We start from the raw sequence: 13567 nt of genomic DNA, 5'->3' as shown, positions 1-13567 counted from the left end.
GAGGACCAAGGGGCAAATGAGATGGGTTGGTGGGCGTTGGTCAGGTTTTTAGAAATAGTTCAAAGTAGAGAATACAATGGCTGCCCTCTCGCTTGGGGTCACTGAACCTTGCATTTGGTGTGCACTGTAGTCACATACACATGCAGAAATTCCTACACACACAAAGCTGGGAATGTGCAATCCGTGCATGAGAGACGTTTTATTTTTTTGGAAAGAACAGTGGATTCTATTTCAAGCTCGAGTGCAGATATAAATCAGTCAATCAGTAAGGAAAGAGATAGCTGCAAATGCTTATAAATGGTCACAGGGAGCCACTGTAGCACACACCAGTGAATTAGTGTAATACTTGTTTTGATAATCATTAAAAGGCTTCAGTACACCCCCAGTAAATTGGCTTAGCACAGAACATCAGCTCTTGTCAGCCTGATAATGTAACCAAAGCCCGGGCTTAGTATAAATAAAACAGTGTGTGTTTGTGGGGCTTCTCAGTTTGCTGGTCTGCATTATTGCCCCAATAAGCCGTGGAATAAAGTCAGAGCGCCGCTATTGGGTTGAGAAACTCCCACTGCTGCTGCAAAAGCAGCAAACGCTGACTTAACTTACAACATCACCACACATGAGTACGCCGTAATGCTTTGCTAAGGTCTAATTTGCCTGTCACGACATCGGAGGAAAGCACAAAATAGTGCACAATAAAGTCAGGGAATGGGATCTATAAAGCAAACGGTTAGAGATAGAGGCTAAAAGAGGCTGGAGGAGGAGGGCTGCACACGCTGGGTCTGACGAGGACTTAGCCAAGTGACACATGTTCAAACTGCACAACAAAGTTTTCCCCTTCTTATTTTTTTCCATTTGAGGAAAAGCTTGAGTAAGGAAGTGGGGGAGGGTCCATGGAATATGCTGACACAGTCTAATGAGAACAAGACAGATACAGAGGAGGCGTGCTGGAGGCTGGAGAGCAAAGACAGTACAGTAGCTGTAGTTTTCCATGGAGTCTGGAAAGAGTTGATATGCTATTGTCACATGACCAGCCACGTAAGACACTACTTGGAGAGTGGGGGAAGTTTGTGTCCAGATTTTCTCAAATATGAGCCACAGTGTAGCTCTGACGTGGCCTACAACTATTATATTACTGTTCAGCACATTGAGTTGGCCTGTTCCTGCTTAGAATGTTACAATAGTGCTTCAACATGTATTTGAATGACAACTGTAATAAATCTCCTGACATTGCAAACTTTGTGAAGCTTGAACAGAGACTTTAAAGCGAGACATCACAGGCAAAAACAATGTCCAATCTGCACTTATATATGTTTTGTTGTTTAAATAAATCCACTTGCATCCATAGATCAGACATTTTGACATCAAACGGCTCTTATCTGGAAATCTATATATTATAATAGATAGACATATAATTTATATATGTCATTTTTCAGTTAGATTTATTCAAAAACTAAATAAGACATCTAAAATCTCCCTTGTATGTTTTCTTTTTTGTATCTAATATGTCAACGTATTAAGATACAAATTTAAACCTGGCTCAATCAATTTTTCAGATTTGGATTTAATATATGTGAAATGTGTTACATTATAAGCATAAAATGCCTTTATTAATATATAAAAACATGTTTGAAGAAAGACTTTAAGACTATCTCTAAATGTAAGATTGTTTTCCTCTTCACCTCTTCACCATACACCAAACATTTCTGAATTTAACATCAGAACTATCTTTACTGGCCTGACAAAACCGAGTGTGTACTCCAAATCTAATCTCGTGGATTTGGAAGTTGTTAAAGCCGTGTATACTAATCTTAAATGATATCAGCACTATTATTTCAAAGCCAATAGCGTAGATACAAATGTGTACTTCTCTCAAAACAATACATTGCATGAATACAACAGACACAGAAGTGATGCTCTCCGTATCAGAAGTGGCCAGAGGAGGATTAAGCCTTGTCAAGGTCGAATGTTGACACTTGCCTATTAATTGCCAGGGGCTGGTCGAGCCTGCAATCTGCTTTCAATTCAAACAGCACTTAAAGAGATTACAAAAACACAGCTAGAATACCTATTACCTTTTTAGCAGCAGGACTGTTTCTCTTTGTCAACAAGTTCATAGAGTGTGTCTGCACAGCCCAAAAGCAAATATTGAAGAAAGACAAATAACATACTGGCAAATCCATTCACCTGGGGCTTCATGCAAAAAAAAAAAAAAAGTGTGTGAGAGAGAGAGATAAGATTTAAAAAAAAACATGCTAAAAACATACTACAGCAAATGCCAGACTGAATCAATATGAGCCAGTCTGTGCACGGTCGGGCCATGCAAACAGACACCTCCACTTTATCAGCGAATCGATATCACCAATGAGTGGTGTATATCGCCGCTGTAAACTGTCATCCATATGCCTGTCTCTTTTATCCGCTCTATTAACTCAACTGGAGACTGGAATGTAAAAAAAAAAAAAAAAAACCTCTTTAGCTTGTGTCAGAGCGACTACAATCAACTTTTTTGTGTGCCGCGTTTGAAATACCTCCCGTTTTCCAAATATACATGCATTTTACGAAGCAGAATGTGTCGTGAAAGAGGTTTCGATGTAGGCGCTTGTCACAAGTGGCTGGCTTCCCAGACTGGAAAGCAGAGTGGAGCGTGAATGCAAATCAGCCCCATGCCAGAAGTTTTTTATGTTAATCAAATCAAGTCGGGACACCGGGAGTTCAGGAGAAGGGTGGCCGCTCATGATGGCGGCTTTAATGAAATCGCCCGCTCATTAACATAGGGCCGAGACTGTGCTTCCTTCTGCGCTTGTTATCTGCAGAGACGTCCTCCACGGTAATGGCTGTAATTGGCTTCAGCACAAAATAACATTCTGCAGTAGTTTGAGGAGGTGTTAGAACAGGTTGTTTTAGGACTGTGCAATCAGTGGCTCTGCAGGGGTCGGACTTTATTGACTAAATTGTTCGTGCATTCAACCTAAAACTGCGTGTAATTCTGTCTACAGCGTTTAGGTAACGCGCTGCAACACACGGGAGACACGCGGCTGTTAAAGTTAAAGTTGTGCTGTGTGAATTGAACTGAATTTTAATCACGTTCAATCAGTCAGTTCAGTCATTTCTAATCGTCAGGGATCAGCTTTTGGCTTTTTAATCGAGAGGTCCACATTATCTGTCAGAAAAAGCATGTGGATTTTGAGTTTGGAAGAGGAAATGAACAATTTTCTGTGTTTAAATGGCAATGATTGAATGTGTTTATTGTTTATGTTCAGTGCATTAATATAGAAAGCAATTGCAAGTACAATGTAATCAAAATCTCTATTGCAAAGTATGAAGAGATGGTCATATCGCTCAGTAAAAATGTTAAAATACTGACCAGAGCAAAGCTTCCGCCTCAGGGTGTGCAATGATTTCATACTAAAAGATGGATGTTCCAGTAATAAAAAGAGGTAAATCACTTTGACTACTGTTCTACTAATACTATGCGTCCATTTTCCGGTTATGTTTGCCTTTATTTTACTTTTATGCTAACATCAATCTGCCTGGGAACAACAGGGCGAAATGACCAACTCGATGCCTCTCTAGTGTCAGGATGAATGTATATTGTGCAGTGCCGTTGAGGAAACGTGTCAAAATTATGCTGGGAAAAAGTAAAGGGCGAAATGTCAAAAAATTACAACACTTCAGAAATTGCAGCTATATTAAAAGCCTGCAGTTATTTCCCACCTACCATTCAATACGCTGTAGCAATCTTTGGTCTCCTCACAGAATAGATCTTATGATTACCTCAAACGATTACTTCTTTACCCAACTCTCCTGGGTTGAGAGAATTTCTATTCCCTTTAAAAGCAGAACCTCTGACAAGAAGGCGAACAAGCTTGAGGCAACTTATGCCGCAAAGCTGATCAAGTGAACCTCCGAGTGCTTTGTATTTAATTTATAGAAAAGGTGGAGAATAGAAGTGTAGATACAATAAGCTCCCTTGGCTTTTTGATCCTCCAGACCTATTACCCTTTGTCATTCATGCGAGATTTCCTCAAATAATGCGGTCTGGTGTGTACTTTTTATGAATAGCTCACTGATGTTAAAACTTTGATTGATGGGTACTTAGCATAGAAAAAACGCAACTATCCAACTGATCTACAGAACATTTCCAGCCTCAGTAACGCTGTGTTTTTCCAAAGCGGACCGTACCGTATAAAAAAGTGTTTGGGTTAATGAACAAGGTGAAATTAGAAACGAGCAACAAAACAGATGGTAAAACACTCTGATGCCCAAAGCTGTCTTTTGTCAGCAATCTGTCCGGATGTGTAGATGAAGACGTAGGTATTGGTGTCTGTCAATTAAGTTATATTTTAACAACTTCAAGACAGAATATTTTGGGGTTGATTGCTTGCTAAAAATCTGGTCCGAACAACAGAGAATTGCTTCAGCCGGGGATAGAGCGTAAAACTAGTGAAGGCACTGCCGCTGTGCTATTTCAATTTCAAAACCAAATCACAAGAAAGACGGATCCGTTTAAATGTAGACAGTCGAGTGATAATTGGTTTAGCAGTTGTGAATTTCAAATAAGAAAGAGTTAGCTGAGTGAAATTAGATTTGCTGAAGATGAAAGGGATTATTCTTCATTTAGACTTCAAATATGTCAACATCTCTGCGTCGTAACAGTAGGGAAATAGTGGATAATCACCAACAACAGTCAATCAGCCGATGCTTTGGAAACATGCATTTGAGCATAACAGTTGCCATGAAGAACAAATAATTGCAATTGTATTTCTGTAACTTAAAACTACAAACTGTCACTCACGGGAGAATGAACTTTGCATCCACGATTCCACTAATTACGAGGACCGAGAAGGTAACCTCTTTACTCGTCTTCCCCAAACCTGACAGGTGATATTTTCCACTTCCAGGCCTGTTAGCCATGCCTGCATTTCTTTTCCCCTATTGTTCTGGTCATTAGACGGACTCCCGGGGATTCACACTGACCCTTCCGCTACTATGTGTGCTAGCATCTCCGGATATCAATGAATGTGCGAAACAGAAGCGAGGAGCGCAAACAGAGAGAAGCCAGGAGTAATATTGCCAGAAAAGAGGCTGTTCCACATCAAGTCTTGAGCTGATCGATCTCCTCTCTAACAGGGCCTAGTTGCATTGATCGCCGTGTAAAGTTTGTGCCCAGCTGTTGTGTGCGATGAAGGCCACACAGCGTTGTTACACCTGCTAACTCAGTGCCACTGTGTTTAAACCAGCCTTAGTTTGAACATTTTTGTGTTTAGTCACACCTTGAAACAGCAGCGACGTTTTTACATTACACCACACGCTTCCCATTTGAGCGAGTCTTGTGTCAAGAGACCGATCGGCTCGAGTTGTTGACGTTACAGGAACTCCTTTCTTTTGTTAACATTTATTATGATGGATAGAAAAATGAAAAGCTGTTTCAATTTTGATCTCTCAAAAACAATTTGGCTGTCAGGAATGTTCAAAAATGTGTCTGTAAATTCAAGTAGTACACCAAAACTTGAATGAACCATAAAACAAACCATAGAAGGGCAGATTTTATTTCATTTTCACACAGCTCGTTTTGAGGCCATCACGATTTACTCGATATTCTAAATATGTATGTCTCCAACACAACAATACACCTCCCACCTTTAGACGGACATATTCAATACAAATGTCTTAATGGCATCTGCTATAACACCAGAGAGAGTGGTTGGAATTGCAGGATCAAATATATCAAACCCAAAATATCATGATCATTTTTGCGAGGAATATTTACTGTATGCAAAACTGGTTTTCAATGTCAATCTCTCTCTAAAAACTAAAATAATGGCTTGAAGAAACATATTTTGTACAGTCTCAATTATATCATACATACTAACAATGAGATGAGAAGGTGCTTTCATCTGTATTGTGCAGGAAATGTTCTTTATGCTGCTTATTTAAAGGGATTCTCTTGCTTTACCACCTCAAACAAACTCATAGTGTTGGAAATAAGCTGCTAAAGGAAAAATGTTGTAGATAAGCAGGTGTTATAAGAGGTAACAAAGGGAAAAAGAATGCAGGTTAGGTCTCTTAAGATTACTGCATGAAGGTGGTCTAGGCAGTGCGGCTAATTATCCATGACATTACGGAATAAGCTGCTCTGCTTGCTACATTTTATTAAAAAGGAGTAAGGCTATGTGCCTTAATTCATTATTCATTGTTTTTAATAGATATTCCACTGTGAAACTGACAGGGTGCAAGAAAAGAAGCTGTCCACACAAAAATCCAAAAGGTCGATGTCTTACGGGCCATTCCTTTGTGTGCAGTGTAACAGTTAAAAAATATTTACTGTGTGCTGGGCTCTATTGTATTCTCATCAGATATTTTGTCTTTTTGAGGGGCAAGTATTTTGTTTAACTTCAGTTTTGTTGCAATCATATCATCATTTTTTTTCTTTTATATTTTATTACAACATTGTATTCTGTTTTCAATTTATTTTATTTGAGTTTCAAATATATCCAGATATATTAAAAAGACACAGACAAGGGATGTACAGTTTATTTTTAGACCACACTTTGTAGTTATTTAAAGAAAGAAAGACGCATAAAAATCACAATACAAATAAAAACACTAAACATCATTCTAAATTATGTTTTAAATAAAAGAACATATAATCCTTTCAGTCATATGCACAGTCAACAATTTATTATTTATTATTATTTATTATTCTGGATTTGAACATTGTCAGAGAGGCCTTTGTCACATCTTCAGAAAGACTGTTCCAGATTTCAGCTGCATAAAACTGAAACAGTAATACTTTGTCTAACTATTTGTCAAATGTTGTTCATCACTGAAAGTTTTTTGTATGAATAACATCACAATCTAATATCGACAAAGCCCTTCGCATGGGACTGACAGGAGCAATAAGTTACAAAATGCCTGATAGCAGTGTGACATGAGCAGAAAGTAAGTGGGATTACGGCTGATACTTTTGACATGCAGGTGAGATCTGCGAGCATATTGTGTTGCTCCCCTCCGGCCCCCGAGGCGATCCGCTCCCACAAATAACTATAAACAGTGAGAACACAAGTGTTGTCATTGGTGCCAGGAGTTTGAAAGAAACGTAAGGAGGATTTTTGTTCAGAACAAGCATCGTCTCAGACCTCCAGCTGCGAGAGCGGGAGTTTTAATCCCCTCATTTGTTCTCCTCCCTCTGCTCTCCCCAGCCACAGACACAAAGTAGTTCATTTTCTGATTTATTGCACAACACAGAGAAGAGTGTTGCAAAAAACCCTGTCTATGCATGGTGGGGAAAAATATGGATTCAAATATATTTAATGTAATTGTCTGGCTCTATTTATATACCGGTAATATCTGTAATTTTGTTGTTACATAGAAAAATGTTGCATGAAGTTACTCATGTCTATAGCTGTTTTATTTGGATCATAGCATATGCATTTAACCTGGCCAGTCAGATAAATGCTTGCAATATTTGTTTGACAAATATGACTGTAAAATGTAATGTCATGTAAAACATAAGTGGTAAAAATATGTCAAATTAAAGCACAGGATTGTATTAATTTGAAGCTCATTAAGTATTGTTTATGGGTTAGATTTGACCTTCATTTAACCATGAATTTGTACTGAAATGTGTCATCTCTTTGAGAGGGGAGTCCTGGCCCCAGAAGTGTTTTTAGTGGTTTAGTGGAAACTGGAGCACTCAGAGGAAACCTGGGGAGAACATGCAAACATACAAACTGACTTGTGGTGCACGATAATACAAATTTATCTGTGAAGACTTTTTCTTTGGCTATGTACTTCAACTTTGGATGTGCATGTCCCTCTTCAGAAGAACATGCAAACTCCACACAGAAAGGCTTCATGCTGCCCTGGAGTGGAACCCAGGACCTTCTTGCTGTGAGGTCCACGCTAACTGTTGCCCCACCAGGCCGCCCCAAATCTGAACAGTATTTGATTAAACATAGACGGTGTTAGTTAGCGTCACATATGACTTTTGTGATCGCTGTTGCATTGCCAAGTTCTTGCCAATAAACATCTATTGTCGATTCTCATCCCAAACAGCCAGTAAAGCCCTCTGACAGCCATAAGAGGCCACATAGCGGTATTGCTAACACTCAGTGGGGATGCGCACTCTCCCGCTGCACGGCGAGCTGGGGGAGCAGATGTTGTGGTGCGTCTCGGGGATGCCAGCGTGAATTAGAGAGAGCTGCTCTGCCTCCACTAAATGTTTCATGATGTTTACCCGGCTGTTTGTTCAGAGAGCACATCCACAGCAGACCACTCCCACTGGCACCCATGAGGGGCAGTGGGGGATGGGGGGATGGGGGAGTGCAGGAGGTTTGGAGAAGGGAGCGATGGAAAGTATATGGGGAGCAGTATTTAAAAAAATGGTGACAGAAGCTCACTTATTTTATGAAAAGCATAAACACTAAATATTGTAAATTAACCCAATGGTTTTAGAAGCAGCAAATAGAAAAAAGAAACAGATTAGACATGTCCTGTCACTGGTGTGTATGTAAATCTTTAGGACCATACCACCAATTTGCATAAATATTTGAAGACTTGAATCTGTTCCCATATGACCGGGGTATTCTGGAGCCGATCCAAGAATTGTGAATCGTTTCCCTGGACAGTTCAGGTGAGACACTGCAGGTGAGTAGGACAAATAAATATGTTTAAAGGTATTGCATATTCACATACATGTGAGGTGAAAATGTTTTTTTCATCATATTTTCATATAAAAATGAGGCATGTTATATGTAACAATTCCCAGAATTGCACATATTAAGGACATTCAAATATGAAACAGAGCCTGGTTTAAGTGTTTTACTGCATTTTTGCAAGTATTACAGATATAGTTTTGGACATCTTATTCACACATTTAAATTCCTCAGTTTTTGGTGTTAAAATGTTACTAAATCAGGCTTGGAATTAGATATCACCAAATCGCTCAGTAAGATCTGTTGAAAGTACACGTTTATAAAGTCTGCTGATTTTGATGTCTTTGGGAGAAAAATGCATATGAGAAAATAATCATTGAAGATACAGTGTTCCTTATGAATATATGATTGCAAGTGGATTAGATGAATAACATATTTAGGTGCAGATTAGACTTTCTAGTTTGTTTCGTGGTTTGGGAGATTCGATGAGAGAACAAACTTAAAAAGAAAGAAAACAAAAACTGTAATGTGTTAAATAAATAAAATAAGGCCTTACTCATGTAATGTACACTAGTCATTTTTTTTTAAATAGTTTGCAACATGTTTTTTAATGTATGACAACAAAACTACAGTTATAAACAAAAAAACATTATAGCTTGAACTGTGGTTTTCTCTCTGTGATCAATAATTGTGTGGCTTCTATAAGAGACACTTGAATGAATGTTGCCTGTACAAACATGGACAATAGCAGCATGTCATGTATAGATTGTATAACAGTCACGGTGAAGGACCTTGTAGACCCGAGCTCATCAAATAACATTAGCCATGGATATTGATCAAGTATTCAATATGAGAATGATATGGCAAGTGACCAAGCACTACGTAGAGCAACAACGACACAGATTAACAGCACTTATATTACAAAGAACGTCAGAAAGTTAACTGTGGAAAGAAAATGTGCTCATGGCAAGGAAACTTTGAAGTATTCTATATAAATAAACACCACTGTTATAGCGGTGTGAAACAAAATAAATGCTGCTCTTGAAGACGCACATCGATCAGATTCTAGCACCAGGAGTATTATGCGGTCAGGAAACTTGTTGATTATTGATCCTCATTTTAGTATCTCAAAGGGCTTGTGGATTAGCTTCAGCTCTGAATATAATAGGTGCACAATGCAAGGGACAAAAGAGATGAAGTCATAAAGACAATAGTGAAGGTTTGGTCCAATAATTTGTAAGTCACAAGGTTTCATTCTACTTAAATTCTTGAATAATTATTTCATACCTCTTATAAATCAAAGCTCACACTTAAATATCCAGGTCATTGTCAGCTCACCGAGATAAAAAGAAGTAGACTTGGCAAAACACAGTCCGCATTCCCTCTAATAACAGAGTCTGGTAAGGAAGACATTAGTATTCTAGCCTATAGCCTTATTTCTCTTCCTCTTCCTCCTTCTGTTCTTAAACTGGGATGTTGGCCAAATATTTCCCCTATAACTTGCCTTTTTTTAAAGATATCTCAAACAATCCACCCCCACAACTCCACCTCATTCTATCTCCTTTTTATTTGCCACACTCTGTCCTATGTCGCTTTTTAAAACGATAATTGACATTCCCTGACAAGATCAGTGCTGACCTGGAAGCGAGCGGGGGGAGCGTTTAGTCGGTGGCGCGCTGAACAATGGCCCCCGCTGTTCCGCTGGTAATTACACCCGAGGCACGAATCGAGTCTGCTGCTTATTGAATTCATATCAAATAAAAAAGTCTCTCCCTCTTGGATAGGAGAAAGAAATGCTTATAGGACCTTTTGCTGGCATAGAAAGCCCTTGCTACCCCCCCCCCCCCCAACCACTATTCTTCCTAATTTACTTATTCTGTCATATCGCTCCCTTGCTTGATCTGTTCTTTCTTGCCTCTTTTTGCTCTCATTGGAAGTCTTCTTGCCCACTCAGAGTTGTTTTTTCTCATCTTTTCTCTTGGTCAAATCTCATGAGCTTCTTGTATGGGATTCTTTTACTGCTCACAAAGCCGCCCATGCTCTCCTGAGTATCAATTCTCTTTTCTCTCTAACTCTGTGGCCTCGGTATAGGTCTGTTTTTTTTTATTTTTTTCCTTTCAAAACCACACAAATAAAACCACACATTTGTCCTTGTTTCGCTTACTTTGCCACATTGCCATTCACAGATTTTTATTCAATCATTTCATAATTTTTCTCCTTTTTTTTTTTCTGCATTCAGAGTTTATCGTAAGAACAAGATACTCCATGAGACTTCTTTTTGCTTCAGATATGTAACGCACTGCAGTGGCTTTTAAATTCCTCTCCCAACCACATGGGGGAGACATAACCATGCACTTCCACCCAACCTCCAATGCAGGTCCTCTTGCCCTGCACTTTTCCACAGAATCCACAGTCGCCAAGTCTTCCCAGGGGGTCTCGCCTTTATGTTTTCCCCCCTCTTCTTTCTCTTATTCTATCCCTCTCTCCATTATACCCCCCTTCCCCGCCCCTCAGCAGCACTCACCCCACACTCCTTAAATCAGCCACGATAAAAACAGATGCCGGATTGAAATGTCACAAGCGTATCTCAAACTGCCAAGACATTAACCTGTTCACCCTTAGGTGCCTTGCTTTTCTCCAAAAGGGCGCTAGGGTTTGAACAGGGGGGAGGATTGGGTGGTGGGGAGGGTGCAGTGAGGGAGGGATGCTGGAGAAAAACGTTGCAGGGACTGAGAAGTACTGCCATTGATTAAGAGCCTGGGGTTACAAACTGAACGCTGATATACAGGTTGTAGGGTACATGGAGGAGGTACAAATAGGCAAAGATGGGAGTAAAATGCAAAGATGTGAAGGAGGGCTAGATTTGTGTTGAGCCTGTTGTCCAATGAACCCGGTTCATTGGACTTAACTGGAAGCTACCGCAAATGTTTTGCATGCAATTCCTATTTCATTCTTCAGTGATCCATAGAGGCGCTTTGGCATTATATCCAATTGTGTTGCTTGTCATTGACCTTAAGCGCTCAACATCTACATACATAGGTCAAGCATTAGCATTTTCCCTCATGAGCCTTCAAGGTGGAGGGTAAAAATATATGTATTATTTATATTTATTGTAGCATTAAACACTTTAAATGCTTTCTGATGTATAGTTGCTTTCATGCTTTCTACATGTTAATGCAGCTAATAGCAAATACAATGTCACGCTGAGAAAGCTCGACAGAGGTTGCCTATGTTTTTTCTTTTTTGTATATACATTTTCATTTTTTTCATTTTTTTTAGACAATATAGCGAGAGCATATACACAGCGAGCGGGAGCATATACACAGAGAGCGAGAGCAATATACACAGAGAAGGAAAGCATATACAGAGAGAGCGAGAGCATATACACAGAGAGTGAGGGCATATACACAGAGAGCGAGAGCATATACACAGAGAGCGAGAGCATATACACAGAGAGCGAGAGCATATACACAGAGAGCGAGAGCATATACACAGAGAGCCAGGGACTGTGTGTCTGACACTCGGACCTGCAGTGTGGGGGCGCCCCAGGGCACTGTCCTCACGCCCTTTCTCTTCACCCTCTACACTGCAGACTTCAGACACGACACGGACAGCTGTGTCCTGCAGAAGTTCTCTGACGACTCTGCCATCATCGGACTCATCACGGACGACGATGATGCGGAGTACAGGGGACTGGCGCAGGACTTTGTGGACTGGTGTCAGCGGAACCACCTCCTCATCAACGCGGGGAAGACCAAGGAGATGGTGGTGGACTTCCGCAGACGCCACCCCACTGCCCCCTCACCAGTGAACATCCAGGGACGGGACATTGAGAGAGTGGACTCATACAAGTACCTGGGTGTTCATCTGAACCACAAACTGGACTGGACTCATAACACAGACGCACTGTACAGGGAGAGCCAGAGTCGGCTCTACCTCCTGAGGAGACTCAGGGCCACTCCTGAAGACCTTCTATGACTCTGTGGTGGCATCAGCTCCTGTACGGTGTGGCCTGCTGGAGCAGCAGCATCACAGAGAGGGAGAGGAGGCAGCTGGACAAAGTCTTCAAGAAGTCCAACTCCGTCCTGGGCTGCGCTCTGGACTTGGTGCAGGAGGTGGGGGACAGAAGGGTCCTGGCAATCCTGGCATCTATGCTGGACCATGTCTCACCCCCTGCAGGACACTCTGTCTGCTCTAGAGAGCAGCTTCAGTGACAGCTTGATCCACCCTCACTTTGTGAAGGAGAGGCTCCGCAGGTCTTTCCTTCCTGCTGCTGTCAGACTTTATAACAAACACTGCTAGCTCTGAACACGTGCAATACTGACTTAACCATGTGAAATACCGACCTAATGTGCAATACCGTCATATTCATGTGCAATTACTGTCGTACTCACACGCAATAATGTCACATTCATGTGCATATAACTGATGTAAATAGAGTGTTTATTTTACCATTATTATTAGTATTATTTTGTCGTACGCAAGCTGTCTTTATTCTATTTTATCTTTATTTATTTTCCCCCTCCATTCCTTATTAAGAAATGAGAGGTTCTGTCTATAGGAGTTTTTGTTTATAAGAGTTTTTCTATTAAGAGTGTTTTTTAAACTTCCTATAAGTTATCTGTCCTTTTCCTCTGTATCTACCTGCGTTGCAAAAACGAAATTTCCTATGTGTGTACAATAAAGGAATATCTTATTTTATATACACAGAGAGCGAGAGCATATACACAGAGAGCGAGAGCAATATACACATAGAAGGAAAGCATATACACAGAGAGCGAGAGCAATATACACAGAGAGCGAGAGCAATATACACAGAGAAGGAAAGCATATACAGAGAGAGCAAGAGCATTTTGCACAGAGAGCGAGAGCATTTTGCACAGAGAGCGAGAGCATTATGCACAGAGAGC

The sequence above is a fragment of the Eucyclogobius newberryi genome, unplaced genomic scaffold, assembly GCF_026437365.1.
Source record: "Eucyclogobius newberryi isolate DKJ021-1_F unplaced genomic scaffold, fEucNew1.0.hap1 SCAF_16, whole genome shotgun sequence".
Lineage (NCBI taxonomy): Eukaryota > Metazoa > Chordata > Actinopteri > Gobiiformes > Gobiidae > Eucyclogobius > Eucyclogobius newberryi.
This window is presented reverse-complemented; position numbering follows the sequence as displayed.